At 45.3% G+C, this 16,253-nt stretch overlaps 1 protein-coding gene across 5 annotated transcripts in view; it reads right to left on the bottom strand.

Moving 5' to 3' along the window:
- Window positions 1-16,253, bottom strand: part of WDPCP (WD repeat containing planar cell polarity effector) — a 2,309,940-nt gene that overhangs the window by 1,789,191 nt on the left and 504,496 nt on the right. The gene's annotated exons all lie outside the window — the stretch shown is intronic.

The raw sequence follows: 16,253 nt of genomic DNA, 5'->3' as shown, positions 1-16,253 counted from the left end.
AGATGTTGCAGTAATGTGATCAATTATGTCATAGAACATGTTAGACCTGTCAGCCTTATGGTGGTCTTCCCCCAAATCGTTTGCCTCTCCTCCATTTTGCTGGACCGATTTTTGTTGTCTTTAGCAGTGCTAAAGTGCCTGTGCACTCTCCCTTAAACTTGTTAGATTAGCTTATACCCAATTGGCATATTTAATGTACTTGTAAGTCTCTAGTAAAGTAGTACTACATGGACTCAGGGCCTATACATTAAATGCTACTAGCTGACCTGCATTACTGTTTGTGCCACCCACATAAGTAGCCCTTTAAACATGTCTCAGGTCTACCATTGCAGCCTGTGTGTGTGCAGTTTTAAACTACTTTGTCCACCTGGCAAAGTCAACTTTTTGCTAGGGTAAAATTTTCCTTTTTAGAACATATAAGTCGCCCCAAAGGGAGGCCCTGGATGACCCCAAGGGCAGGGTGCGGTGTATTTAAAAAGTTGGACATGCACCTTTACGTTTCACATGACCAGGAAGTGAAAAACTCTAAAAGTAATTTTTCACTACTGCTAGGCCTATCTGTCCCATAGGATAACATTGAAGTAGCCTTATTACATTTTTATAAGTGTAATTTCGAAATGGGAAGGGTTAACCAGTTCTTGTTTGGTGTCTTTGGAATTGGGGTGAAAAGCCCTGATTAGTGGTGAAGTCGGGTTTTTGATAAAAAATTTAAAAATGCCACTTTTAGAAAGTTGACATTGTTCTGCCCATAGCCCTTTTGTGCCAATAGCCTAGCCTGAGTCACATTACTAGGTGTAACTGACAGACTTTGTGAATTCCTCTCAGACAGTCACACAATAGAGAGACCAGGTGTGCTTGAGTGGCATCTGCTGGCAGGGGGGGGGGGGGGCACCTGGGCACAGCCACATTTAGACCTTAATAGCCTGTGCTCCGCCTTCACACAAAGGGCCTAACGGCCCTGAATTGTCACTTCAGGCAGCCTGGAGTCAGGAAATCCCATACACTTCAAAGCCACTGTCTAGAAGCTTCACCCACCTTCAAGAACCAGAGCACCAGGGTATAAAAGAAGGACCTCCGACACAAAATTCTTCAGTACACTTCTGGACCTGTGGATACTCTGCCAGGAAGAAGGACTGTTGTGCTGCTACAAGGACTGCCACTCTGCTGGACCACTGCTATAAAAGAACTGCTGCCTTGCTGTGCTGACCTGCTGCCCTCTTTCCTGGGGAAGAAGAAATGGACCTGAAACTTCACTGATGTCCTCCTCATTTGAGCCTCAGGGACATAAAAGGCTCCCCAACAAGCTCCTGAATCCAGCTGCAGCGAGTTCCTGACCCCCAAGTAGTGCCTGTCAGGCCCTGGACCATTGGTGTGGCTCATGAACTCTTGAAATTAAGCTTTAGGGCTCTTCGTGACTGCGAATGAGCCAGTTCGCACCAGAACCATGTTACTCACACGGAAGTTCAGCGCGAGTCCATCTCTTCGCAAAGCAAGCATCAATCGACCGCGGAGGAACACCACCATCAGGCTCCAGCCCATGCATCTGCGACGCCCGACCTGCTCTTTGCGCCTTGCTGATCACCACCTTGCTCTCCTTTCTCCCAGTGACCCTCTCCAACGTGAACAGAACTCTTGGGGCAAAACTTGAAAAGGTAAAACTTCAGCAGGACTAATCTGGGACTGTATTCTACCCGCGCTCCATTGCAGTCGGCCTGAACCTGTGACTTTGACCCGGTTCAGCGCGATCAGATAGCCGCGGTTGGCACTTTCTGATTTTAGGCACTATTTTACTGTTTATTATTTAAAAATTCATAACTCCTGTTCTACTGATTGGCTTTTTGTTTTTTTGGTCTTGTTTTATTTATTACATTTATCTTTATTTTTCTAAACTGGTAGGAGATACTTTTTGTTTGATGTTTCCACTGTTTGAAGTATAGCAGAAATATGTTACATATTACATCCAAGTTAAGCCTGACTGCTCTGTGCCAAGCTACCAAGGGGTGGAGCACAGGTTAATTTGCGGGTTGTTTTTCCCTTACCCTGATAAGGATTGTGGTTGCTGTTTGACCAGGGCGCACACCCCAGTCAACCAACAACCCAATTTTTAACAGAACATCTCAAGAGTGATGTAATGTGTGCGGCAATTAGCAGTGCATAGTGTGGGTGTGAGTTATAGTTACTTTAGGGCACAAGTTATAGTTTCTGGAGATAACCATACCTGGTGAAATTCAGTGGTTTTGCTAATTTGAAATGGTATGTCTTAACTGATATTTTCACTTAACTTTAATGTCTCTTTAACCATTGCTTTCAGTGAATTTCTACGTTTATTAAATGTAAAGTAAGATATTATTACAATCCTAGCTATAACATCATTTAAACATTTTTTTCCAGTGAAATTCTCTTTTTACCATAAATATGTCTATACTTGTGCACAGCATGGGGTTAGGTGCCCAACACCTCCCCTTCCTCACTGCGCAGGGTTGGGTGCCTAACTTCTGCCATGCATGGCTATTTCATGTAACAATATAAAGGGTATAATTTTAAATTAGACATACCTACTGGCTTTGTCAAAGGTCAGCATATCAAAATATAGAAAGCAACAGTCCTATTGGCTTTACCAAAAGGTCAGCACATCTACATATATAAAGCAGACCTATTGGCTTTGTCAAAACGTCACAAACAACTATAATCAAATATATATTTAATAAATTCACACATTAAAACTTTTAATAGTGACTGTAACAAAATATTTTCAATAAGGCATTGAGGAAACATGAAACATTTCTGAGTCGTTTTTTACTTTTCAGGCTGTAAAGTGCAGCTCTAGAACCAACCACACGGAGTTCTTGGAGTACTCCAGCTGAAGAGCACACAGTTCCAGCTCGTAGTGCTGCAAAAAACATATGGTAAGCTTTCCTAGGGTCATGGATTCAATGGCTCAGGAGACTTGCTGTGTTTTTTTAATGTACTGGGGGAGCTGAGTAGCTCCCACAAGCCATCCACAACATAAAAAAATACTTAGTGGTGCGCCTTATAGAATCATCACCAGGATCCAAAAACATAAATAAAAAGCCCTCGCAGGGCATTATGGGGTGGTCCTTGCTTGGGATAGTGAATCATAAATGAGCGGCTCCTGATGCTAATTTTTGTTTAATTTTAATTTGATTTTTTTATTTGAACTTTGGGCCCAGGGGAGCCATGAAGATCCCGACAGCCTCTACAAGCTCCCCAGCCACCACTTATAGTGGGTGCCGGCAGGAGTCGGCCATTATTTTAAAGTGGGTGCCCCAGTGCCCATCCAGGGCACACACTCCATGTCCAATATTGGGGGCCAAGGGGGAGCCCCAAGTGCCCAATGGCCCGTTTGCTCCCCAGCTAGCACCCGTTGTGGGTGCCGGTGGGAGCAGGCTCCATTCCTTTGCTCCCGCCCGAGTGAGAGCAGCTTATTTCTCTACTCCCGCAGGTTGTAGCAAAATTGTGTTACCTGCCTGGGAGAGTGTGGGCAGGGAATTACATTTGTATTCCCTAGCTGCAGCTGCATGAGACAGCAGTGTCCCAGGAGATGGGGTCCCCTGGAGACTGCTTTGATCTGGCCCGGTGGGATGGTGTCCCTGGGGCCTCTCTCAGGCTTAGGGAGGGGGTGGGGAAGCACATGCTCCCACCTCAAAATTATTAGCTTGGGCCCGGGGTTGGGATGTGGCACTCTAAATCTAAAAGGATATTGTCTTAACTTATAATGGGCTCTCCCTTGTACAGACTTTGCTGTTGCTGTAAAATGGCAAAACGCTTTGTCACTCTCTAGCTCAGCGTGGATGGCACTGTGCAAATCGTATGTTCAAGAACTCTGCTAGAGAAACTGACATTTGAGGTGAGCTGATTCAGATTATGGGCGATGGTGTAGGGTTCTCCGTATAAAGGATCTGCTCTCCACCTAAACTTGAGAACTACCCAGAGTCCACTACCCAGAGTCCCTGCTTCATAACTAATCTCTGTCTCTCTCTCTCTCTCCCCACCCCCAGATAGATGGATAGAAAACAAAATCTCATTTGTTCTTGGGCAATCAGATAAGGTTTGACTGCAAAACACCAAAGTAATACAACGTCGGTTCGTGACCCGGCCAACTTTGCAACCAATGCATGTAAAAAAAAAACCTCTCTTCCAAGCCTGGGTTGTCAATTTGTTAACAGCAAAAATGAAAATAAGTACTAAACAATGTACAATAAACCAGATAAATGACGTGTCTTCATGCAAAGTTTGGTGTGTATTATCTGTCCTGGTGCATCAGCTGTAACAGAAGGCAAGATTAACATGGGGTTTTGTATGCATAAATAGAGGCAAAAGGGATTTTGTTACTGACTTTGGAACCACTTAACCAGGAGGAAGAAGATGCAAGGCCGATAAGGGCCCCTCCAGTTTACCTCAAAGAGGGGAAGCAGTGTAAGTATACATCCCCTGCTTCCCAGTCCTTGGGAAAAGACAAAGAGCTAGCAAGAGGTGGAGGTGGAGAGGGAATCGCCTGCCACAGGAATGGAAACTTTTGACAGGGCTCTTGGACAAGTTTGGGAAACTGACAAGGGATGAGGGCTCCTGAAGGTACAGATTCTGCTGCTGTGGCCATCTCTCCTTGTTCTGGCCAAGCCAGGGATAGAAAAGGTCTACAATTTATTTATAAAGTTTTATATAGTGCAAACAAGATCCCAAGGGATATCAGAGCACTTTACAATCAAACTAGAACTGGAAGGCTAATAATGTACCAACCACAAGTTAAAAACACAAATAAATCATAGAGAGCACGAAAATTCACATGGAAGTTATGTTAAACAAAGTACAGTGTAACGACAGAGGGACACAGTATGTCAAAAAAAAAAAATAGTATTAAATGTTGAAACAATGGAAGTAGGAACAATGTCAACGGGCCGAGGGGTTAGCCCAATAACTGAAGGAGTTTATTCATCAGGAATCTTTTCACTTCCAGTTTGAACACCGTTGTTCTGGTGATTCTGCACATTTCTGGAGGAAGAGAGTTCCATATCTTTGGAGCAATCAATCAAAACAATCAATATATTGGCACCCCCCCCTCACTACAAGTAGGAGACTCTGGATGCAGAGATCCTGTTCTTTATGCCTTCCTTCCCCGTGCCCCATTTAAAAACATTTTTAGTGTCTTCTGAGTTGGCCTAACAGACCTTGTAACCAGCTTATTAACAGGGTACAGCAAAATTTTAATACTGAGAAATATGTAAGTTTGAAGCGCCAAGATTGCTTGTTTAAAACATTATCTCATTATTTTACCTTGTGATGTTGGGCAAAAGGACTCTCTCCACCACGCTGTGGGGAGTCGTTCTTTATACCCTTGGTGGTGGGATGCACTCACCCTGCTTAAACACCAGCCCCATCCTCTTTTTCTTCAGGACTAGGTTCAAGAACCAGTAACGAGGCTCGCTGCTGGTTCTCAAAGCTGGTGATGGCAGATGGGGCAAAAATGATAAGTTTCTCTCAGAAGTTCAATAGTCTGGGCTTCAAAACTCACAATGAATCGAGACTTTTTTGATTTCAGACTCTCCTTTTGGGTAAAATGCTTTTTTTTCTTTATTTTGTTTGCTATTTTTTTAACCCACTCATATGACCAAAGGACTATATAATGCACCAACAGGAAGAAAGGATCGGAGATAGAACATGCAGGTTAAAGTCATTCAAGGGTCAGGGCTGGACAGGGAACTCAAAGCAGCTCTGGCAATTGTCTTGGATCAGCCCCAGAGGAAGCACTGCCTGTCCCCAGCGAGGATGGGAATGCCTGCTTGCTGCTTTTGTTGCCGGAGGCTGATATTGCAGCATTGTTACAAAACCGGCCACCACTGCCGCAAAACCAGCGCCACCCTTCCAGCCTCCCTCGGAAACGCAAGATGCCCACTACGGCCAGTCCGGCCCTGTCAAGATAAATGATTGGTGAGAGAGGTAGGCCTTCAGATGCTTACAAAATGATTCTATGCCTGTTATCGTTGAAGTATGTGCTCTTGAGAGCAATGAGTCACTTTAAGGGCTATTTTCTGTCAAATTGAAACCCCTTCAGAGCCAGGGCCAATCTAGCTATGATTATTTCGGAGTGCACAGAGTGGTGGGAGGCTCCCACGCACGGCAACTGGGCTGGTGCAAATATTTAAAAAGGGTCAGTTCCACCTTTTGAGTAGAAGCGAAAGGTGTTCTCCTGCCATAGCAGTCAATCACACACAACCGCCAGCTCTCGCCACTCCCTTTGCATGGAACTAGATGGCCACTCCATATTGTGGTCAGCCCAGCAATGCAGTTCCTCATCCTAGTATTCAAATACGTTGCCTGCCACCCCAAACCTTATGCTAACCACCACTCGTGTTATTAGCCCCACCCTTGTAGTGCCACTGGTGACATCCACCACCACTCGCGCACTCAGCAAAATATTTCCCTCAGCCTTGACTAAACGCCCCTTTCGCCCTCAGAAAGGATGCCACGCGCAGAGTATGAACCACTCACTGGCTGGACTCAAAGATGTAATATTCAAGGCACATGCTGTAATCACATTATAATATTTTTCTAAGGACCCTATCTCCCTCCTAGAGTTACTATGCCTGTCTGAAGGGAATAAGATGGAACTGTGATACATTTGGGGTGAGAGGGTATGAGTGGCGGGCAGCCCATTGGCTTCAAACGACTGGAATAGTTAAATGGAAAGGGTTTGTGTAGTTTTAAGGTTGATGAAGACAAAATGTATCACATTATCTGAAGGTGAACTGGCGCCACATAGATTTGCGTCTTCCTCGCACGATCTAAGGAAAACACGGCAGTGCATGCATGACGTGTCATTGATACACTCCTTTCAGAGTCCGCCAATGACTAATCACAGGAACAATGGGATTAAAGACAACCAAACAGAATGAACTTAGAGGAACACTATTCACCGAGGAGGCACATTCAGCGTCTGTATCAGTCACTCACACCTCTGACAACATTAAAGAAGTCCACAGCTCACTGCTTAACTGATACTCCGGGCAAGGACTCAGCAAAAGTCGACTGACAGGAGGGGTGTGAAAAGTGAAAGAGGTCAGCGAGGATACAGGTATAATTAGAGCAGTTCATCGGTTCACAGAAAGTTCACGGTTCAAAAGCCCACAGATCCAATAGGACCTGTCAAAAATGTGTTGCGGAAATTTGACACCAGCAAGGTTTGTTGTGTGTGATGTGTTGGGAGTGGAGGCGGGGGGGGCGGCGGAGAAGCACGCGGGTCATCGTATTACGGACACATGTCAATGGACAGAACAGAAGGAAAGTCAAGATGCTGTTTTGCCCCTGTGACCCTGTAACGTTGGACTGTATGTAGAAAATAAACTTAACATTCAAATACTTGTACCACATTGTGCACTACTTTCTTGTAGGTCTATTAGACTGCGTTGAATAGCTCACTTAGACATCTGGTGAAGCCTTGCTGAAAGATAACTGGAAGATACGTTTCAAAAACGCACTGGCGATGAGTTCAGGTTAGCCCTGGGGCACTGTCCGTCTGCACCCGGCACATCCAAGGACAGGGCGGCCTTCGCATAATACGGCCCCTAATGCGTCATCACTTTTCAAAGATGCACAGAACAGCCATTTCCAAGGCTTCCTCCAATCAGTCCAGGGGTTGATTTGAAACTGAGGCTTGATCAGTCGGATTCAGTTTTTCCAGGAGGAGATAACAGACATTCCAAGAGATACATGAACATAGAGTCTTAACCGGTTATCCCCATTATTCATGCCTCTTCCTGGGAGGCGCGGCTAATACAGAGTGGATTGTGCGCGTGGACCACGCAGATTATTGCCCAGCATGCCTAGGGTCACCAACTGGCATGGGTGCAAATTCAGGACGGTGAGTGTAAAAATGCAGGACAAAAATTCAGGACACAAAGTCAAAATTCAGGACAAAAGGTAAGTTTTACAGACACATCAGAGGAGGTCGCGCAATAGTATACAAGTAAGTAAGTTGACAACCACTTAAGTACAAGTGAAAAGAAGTTTATATTAAGTTGAGACAATTGTGCACTTCATGGTTTTTCAGTGTGTGTGCAGCTTTGAGCAAATGTGCAGATCTTTTTGTGGTAATAAAACCGCCCCACCACCACCTTTCCAGGCTCCCAGGGAAACGTCCGATGCCCGGTCCGGCCAGTCCGGCCTTGTTACCGCCCTCCAATGATGACCCTACTCTTAACATAGACCCTCTCTCATGTGTATGTAATTTCTCTTATAGTGCTATTGATCCAAAGTAAGTAGGACAGGGTGTCGGAGTGCGTAACATCACACACATATTATATGTGAAAGTCAATCAATAGGAAATTAACTTAAGATAATGGGGGTTACAAGGTGTAATCATTATTTCATTCAGTCTTTCACCATTCATTCTGTCCTTCCATATGTGTGCCCATCCATATCAATATTCAACCATTTGCAAACCTATCCATCATCTATCCTTCCATCCATACATCATTCTACTCATCCATTCCTCCATCCACCCTTTCACTCATCCATCCCTCCATTCATCCTTTCACCTTATCCATCCGTACCCTCATCCATCCATACCCTCATCCATCCAGCCATCTACCCTTTCACGCATCCAGCCATCCTTTCACTTACTCATCCTTCCACCCATCCACCCTTTCAGTCATCCATCCATCCACCCTTTCTCTCTCCATCCCTCTTCCATTTAGCCATCCACCCATCCATCTACTCATCTATTGACCCTATCACTCATCCATCCTTTCACTCATCCATCCATCCTTTCTCTCATCCATCCACCCTTTCACTCCTTCACTCATCCATCCATCCTTTCACTCACCCATGCATCCTTTCTCTCATACATCCACTCTTTCACTCCTTCACTCATCTATCCACCCTTCTGTCCATCCACCCTCCCTTTCACTTACTCACCCAGCCTTACATCCACCCTTTCACTCATCCATCCATCCACCCTTTCACTTATCAATTCATCAATCCATCCATCAGTTCACTCATCCATCCACCCATTCACTCGCCTGTCATCCACCCTTTCACTCATCCATCCACCCTTTCACTCATCCATCCATCATTTCACTCATCCATCCATCCTTTTACCTGTCCCTCTGCCCTTCCACCCATCCATCCATCCATCTATTTACCCTTTTTCTCATCCATCCTTCCATACACTCATCCGTCCATCATTTCTCTCATTTTCTAGCCATAAACACTTTCTTTCATCCATTCACCCTTTCACTAATCCATCCAGCCATCCACCCATCCCTTCACTTACACTCCTTTTCACATTAATTATGAGCTGAGCCTTTGTCTGCTGAGTTGCAGACAGAAGAGTCCCATCAAGGACTTCATCCCTGCTGTAGTTCCTAAAGCAATGGGTGGGGCGAGGAAGGGCTCACCAAGCCCCTGTACATAGACTATTCGAAAAAGTGGAAGTCATGAGTCATGCATGATGCACAGTGCCACTGTGACATGGTGTTCTTTCTAGGGCTTTAAGAGGGATGAAAAAACTGGGGGGTCTCTCCAAAGGGGGTGTTCGATGTAATTAAGGGCATGGCTTACAACACCTAAGCTAAATATCTGTGCTTAGCATAGTGCGCCGCCCGACTGGTGATTTGCTGCTTCTGTCATTGCATCCAGATATTTAGCACAACAAGTAGTGTTACACCTGCACGCCAGAACTAATGGCTTTGTCAATGGTTTCTATTTGCATAAAATAAAAAAGCAGCAACCATGGCTTTGTTGAATATAACATTGAAAATGCGTCAGTTTTAAAATGATGAGACAGTGAAAGACCCATAACCTTTTTTTTTTTTTTAAACTTGTCTCACCACGTTTTCATTAATTGGATTCTCACCCAGCAGCATGGGCGTTTTTGTTAATTTCCTCCACCTGACTGAATGTCCTGCCGTAGACCGAGGCAGGAGGAGGCCAACCACATGCAGTAAGAGCACAGACTGGCCCATTTGTCATTCTGTATGTGGCAATCAGCCGCACACAGAAGAAACTAGTTACTTACCTGTACACTATGATTCTCCAGTATTGATATCTTTCATAGATTCACATGCTTGTATCTTTCCCGTCGTCATGGTGGGAGTCTCACGGTAAATGAATAACAATAGCAGTAAAAGAAAAAACTGCATAGAAAACCCATAGGGAAGTGTAGTGTTTGGTAACCTATCATCATTATTATGTGGTCCAAAACTCAGCCAATCAGCTGCCAGCCCTGACATCACACTCCCCAGCAGAGCCACCAGACCTCAGATTTCCAGCCCCGAGTGAGAGCCAAGGATGTATCTAGAGACAAAAAATGGTCTACCTGAGAAACGGGGAGGCAGGCGGGCCGCATGTGTATCTATGAATGATACCAATACTGGAGAACCATAGTGAACAGGTAAGTAACTAGTTTCTTCTCCAGTATTGAATCTTTCATAGATTCACATGCTTGTATCAGAATAGAGAGCAGTACGTATACTATATTGCGTTTCCAGGATAGAACCCCTTTTTTCTCAGGGCTCTGCTCCTTATAACTAGGATAGAATAAGTACCTAGAACCAAGAAAAATTAACGACCATGCATTGAAAAAATTATCTAATGAAAACACACACATATATATATATATATACATATACTGCAAAATTGTAACAAGAAAATAATATAGTTATAGAATTTATGGACTGAGAAATAACTTATTGAAACAGGTGTCGCAGAACTGCTTGTCCCACTGCTGTATCCTCTTTCCACGCTGTGTCTAGACAGTAGTGTCTAGTAAAGGTGTGCACATTTGTCCATGTTGTTGCTCTGCAGATGTCTGGGAGCGATACTCCCGCGAACAAAGCCGCTGAAGTTGCCATCTTTCTCGTGGAATGAGCACAAACTCTGGATCGCAGAGGTTTTCCAGCTTTCTCATGGCATAAAGAAATGGCAGAAGCTATCCATCTTGAAATACTAGATCTGGACAGAGCTAAGCCTTTTCTAGGCCCAGAAAAGGCTACAAATAGTTGGTTTGTCTTTCGAAATGATTTTGTTTTGTCGATATAGAATTTTAGGCATCTTTTGATGTCTAGTGTATGCAGAGACTTTTCCGCTGCAGAAGAGGGATCCTTAAAGTATGAAGGTAACATCACGGGTTTACTGAGATGAAAAACAAAGGGGACTTTGGGAATGAACTTAGGATTTGTCCTGAGAATGACTTTATCTTGTCTGAATTGAAGAAATGGTTCTGTAATAGAGAAAGTCTGGATCTCACTGATCCTCCTGGCTGAAGTGAGGGCTAGTAGCAAGGCCGCCTTCCAAGAAATGAACTGTAATTCAGCTTTATGCACTGGTTCAAATGGAGGCTTCATGAGTTGCGTCAGGACCGTGTTAAGCTGCCATGGGACCAGCGGATGCTTAACTAGAGGGAACACTCTGAAGAGCCCTTTCAGAGATTCCTTTATCACCCTCTGCGACCAAAGAGATGGACAATTTGGTGTTCTGCAATATCTTGAAATAGCTGCAAGATGCACTTTGACTGATGCATGGGAGAGTCCTGCTTTGGCTAAATGTAAAAGGTAAATGTAAAAGGTAAGGAAGAATTTGCTCTGGAGAAGCATGAAAAGGATGCAGAGCTTGAGTGGAACACCACTGACAAAATCTTTTCCATTTTGCTGTTTAAGTTTTATTTGATGAAACTGCCCGAGATTGAGAGAGGATATACCGGCATTCCTGAGAAATATTTAAGGAATGAAATTCGTGCTCATGAGGTTCCAGGCTGGCAAGTTCAGCCATGTCAATTGTGGATGGAGAACTTTTCCGTCGTTCATAGAGATTAGGTCTTGAATCAGGGGAAACTGTACTCTGGGGGCCAACGACAACTGGAGGAGCTCCGAGAACCTGAGCCGGGGCTATCAGAATTAAATGGCACGGTTCCGATCTAATTTTCCGTAACACCCTCGGTATCAGAGGGAACGGAGGGAACGCGTACGCAAACATTCCTGTCCAGAGTAGATGTAGAGCATTTCCCCAAGATTCCGCTTGATGGAACCTGCTTGCAAAGTGTTAGCATTTTTTGTTGTATTGGTTTGCAAACAGATCCAGAGATGGGGTGCCCCATAGGCGAAACACTCTTAGTGGCTGATCTTGAGCTAATTCCCACTCGTGAGAAACACTGGCTGATCTGCTCAGGATGTCTGCCCATGTGTTGTGAGCTCCCGGAACGTGCTGAACCTGGAGAGAGATGTTGTGCAGCAGGAGCCATTTCCAAATCTCTTGAGCTTGCGCCGATAAGGGCTTTGACCTTGTACCCCCTTGTTTTAACAAATAAAACATAGTCGTACTGTCTGTCCTGACTAGTACTGGCGAATCGTGGATTCTGGGGAGGAACGCCTGTAATCCCAAGAATACTGCTTTTAGTTCTAACAAATTGATATGGAGCTGAGCCTCTTGAGTGGTCCAATGTCCTTGTATTTCAAGGTCTTGGAGGTGTGCCCCCCAACCTTGAAGTGATACGTCTGTCGTCATGACATAACTGGGGCATTGAGGTTCGAAGAGTAGTCCTTTTGATAAATGCTTCCTGATCCTCCACCATGACAGTGCTGCCTGTATTTGAGGAGTGATGGTGATTCGATCCTCGAAGGACCCTTGGGATTGCACCCATTGCATGTCGAGAAGCTCTTGGAGAGGCCGCATGTGTAACCAGCAATTGGAAACTAAGAGGATGCAGGAAGACATCATCCCCAACAATGATTTGAAGATTCTCACTGAAGTGGACCTTTTTGTTTGTAATTGTGATGCCAGACTTAAGATTTTTTGAGTGCGCTCCTCTGAAAGATACGCTTTTGCTTCCTTCGTGTGCAGCTTGGCTCCTAGGAATTGAAGGGGTTAAGATGGAATGAGAGAAGATTTTTCCAAGTTGAGCCGTAGTCCTAGGCAATGGAAGAGATCCATGCAGCATTGTAGGGAGTGCAGGGAGTCATGGTGTGATGCGTCTTTTATGAGCCAGTCATCCAGATATGGATAAATCTGGTGGCCTTGTTGTCTCAAGTGCGCTGATACTGGCGCCATGCATTTTGTGAAAACCCTTGGCACGGATTTGAGACCAAAGGGTAAGACTTTGAACTGGTAGTGGCGCCCTGCCACCGCGAATCGTAGATACTGCCTACATTTGATGAGAATCGGGATATGAAAATAGGCATCTAAGAGATCTAGGGATATCATGTAATCGCCCCTGCGTAGCAGCAGGAGGATTTCCTGAAGAGACAGCATACAAAACTATATTTTCCTGATTAATTTGTTCAGGCCTCTCAGGTCCATTACCTACCTCCATTTGGAAGGCTGCTTTTTCCTTATCAGGAAAAAATGCGAGTAAAATTCTTTCCCTCGCTGTTGAGGCGGAACTTCCTCTATCGCCCCTTTCACAATAAGAGACAATATTTCTGCCTTGAGAGCTGGAAGATGTTGTTGCTTCCTGTGAACAGGTGGTTGATTCGGGGGCTTCTGTATGAATTCTAAGGTATGGCCTTGATGTATCACGTCCAGTACCCATCTGTCCGTTGTTATTGACAGCCACTGATGATAAAAAAGAGAGAGGTAATGGTCTTTTTTGAGGTATGATGAGGTGGTAGGCGCCTTGGTAAAGTCACTCTCCGATTGGAGCTCTGTGATTTTCCTCGTACAGCAGACTTCCCTCTGGGCTGCTGTTGGTAGGACGTGTTTGAAGAACAAAACTGCTGGTTGTTTGAAAACTGACGGTACCCCTGCTGATTGTAAGGTTGGTACCTATTGGACTGGTAAGAAGATCTCCGATTGTACTGGCCTCTAGATCCTTTTCTCCGAAAGGACTGGAACCTATTCTGTTGCAGAGAGCCTAGCGCTCGCGCTGTGTCTGATTTGATTCCTTGAAGAGCATCGTCTACATGTTTGCCGAAGAGATTCTCCCCGTCAAAAGGCATATCCAAAAATTTTGCCTGGACTTCCGGCCTGAATACAGTGGCCTTTAGCCAGCCTTGTCTTCAGAGTGCCACTGCTCCGGCCATCTGTCTAAACGCCACCGACAAAATGTCCATGGCTATATCAATGGATTCGGAGGCTGCCCTAGCCCCATCCTGTAAAATAGTGGTTGCTTCTTCCTTTTTGTCATCTGGGAGATGAGCCAATAATGGTGCAATGTCTGACCACATCTGCCTATTGTATCGACTGATAAGAGCTAGAGCGTTTGAGGCTCTAATCGAAGCCACTGCCATCACTGCAAAACGCTTCCATGCGCCATCCATCCTTCTTCCTTCCTTGTCGGGAGGAGCTGAAGTAGGCGAGACTGGGTTTTTGGACTGTCTCTACGCCGCCTGCATTACCACCGATTCTGGGCGTGGATGCCCAATTAGGCACACTGGTGAAGACTCTGGGGCTTGATATTTCTTCTCTATTCTGGGCACCGAGGCTGGATTCTTCATGATCTTTAAACCCTCGTCTTAGAAATGACTGATCATTGGAATTGTTCTAAGAGACTTTCTGGAAGATTCTTTGAAGTCATAGAGGAAACAATCTGTTTCCTGCACTGGCAGAGGAAGATCAAATCTCTTGGAGGCCCTTTCCATGATGTCGTGGAATCCTCAAATGTCCTCCGGCGGAGAGTTTGCCAGAGATGGTGACGGAGACGGCGCAGTAGGTAAGATATATTGATCCCAATCGTCGCCCGCTGGATTCTCCTGAAGAAGTTCCCCTTCTTCTGGCTGTTTTTCTCCATCACTCTCTGCAAAATCATCTCTAATTGTAATTATTGGAGGGGTGCGCACTTTTTGCACCGTAGGCGGAGGCTGAACCACGAAGCTTGGACTGCAGGTTGAAATCCGTCTGAGGTATCTGTGACAGGGGCGTTAGCATCCTGAAAACGGCGATAGTAGTCACTGATCATGTGTCATAAATCAGACACTAGAGAAATTGGCATAGACATTGACTCTTCCATCACATTAGGATGTGCATCTTCTTCCTCCTCATACTCATACGACTGTTGGAAAGACTCATATCTTTTGGAGCCAGATACTGGACGATCTAAAAGAAAAATCCCCCTGCCCTTCCTGGCATTCGTCTTCATCTGTATCCTGGCATTTAATCTGTAGTTGTGAGGGGCTATAGGCCACTCCATATGACCCTTCATCTTCCGACTCCTGCATATCCAGCAGATTTGAGGGAGGAAGCGGTGACATTTTTGTCCATGCGGTAAATTCAGTGTTTTTCTTGTCCGCCGACGAACCCGTCGATGGTGGAAAACTCTTAATCGAGATCATCGTCATTGATCTTGCCATCGGCGACTTAAAGGTTGTCATCGACGGAGCTCCTGTCGTCGGCTCCAGTCGTCAACGGTGCTCCCGTCGACTAGGTCGTCGACGGAGAAACCAGAATGGTCGTCGACGAGGTCGTCTGCACACTCGTCATTGACGGTGTCGTTGACGATCTCCCCTTCGACGGTGTCGTCGACGAACCTTTCTTCGACGGCATTGTCTTTGTAGATGCCGTCGACGACGCTGTCATCTTCGAGATCGTCGTCGTCGACGATCGTCGAGGTCTTCACAGAACCAAGCACCGGAGATGCTCCAATCTTCGTCGACGAGGCTGAAGACACCGCTCTCGTCTCTGAAGACTTTTTTAGGGGTGTATGAGGCAGAGAAGATAAAGATGACTCCTTGTCTTTTATCTTCTGCTTTTTTGCATCCACTTTCTCCTGAGTCAGTCTCTGAGGTGGCCTTTTTCTGAAGCTACAACAGCAAATGAGCTTTTCTGTCCTTCAAAGTCTTGGCAGAGAAAGTTCTACAATGCTTGCACTCCTTAGGCACATGTTTTGGATGAAGACAATATAAACAATCCTTGTGGGGGTCTTCAGAATATAATCTGGACTTCCCACAAGATCTGCACGGTCTGAAAAGCCTCTTTTTAGAGCCTTCAGACATTTTGTGACAACAGGTGAAAAAAACAGTACCTCCAATCCAGATGAAAAGACTGTAGCTAGAAAGTTCAAAAGTTCACCAAGGAACAAACTGAGCAAGGCTCAGGGAGACTCCTTCTCACGCGACGGCGGTTGGAAATGTGAGGTATGGTGGCTCTGCTGGGGAGTGTGAGGTCAGGGCTGGCAGCTGATTGGCTGAATTTTGGACCACATAATAATGATGATAGGTTACAAAACACTATACTTCCCTATGGGTTTTCTATGCAGTTTTTAGGTCTCGCCTAGCATTGCTGCGCACATGCGCAGCTCGCTTGGCGAG

Source organism: Triturus cristatus, chromosome 6 (genome assembly GCF_964204655.1).
Source record: "Triturus cristatus chromosome 6, aTriCri1.1, whole genome shotgun sequence".
Lineage (NCBI taxonomy): Eukaryota > Metazoa > Chordata > Amphibia > Caudata > Salamandridae > Triturus > Triturus cristatus.
Note: the sequence above shows the minus strand (reverse complement) of the source record. Positions and strands in the feature narration are given on the sequence as shown.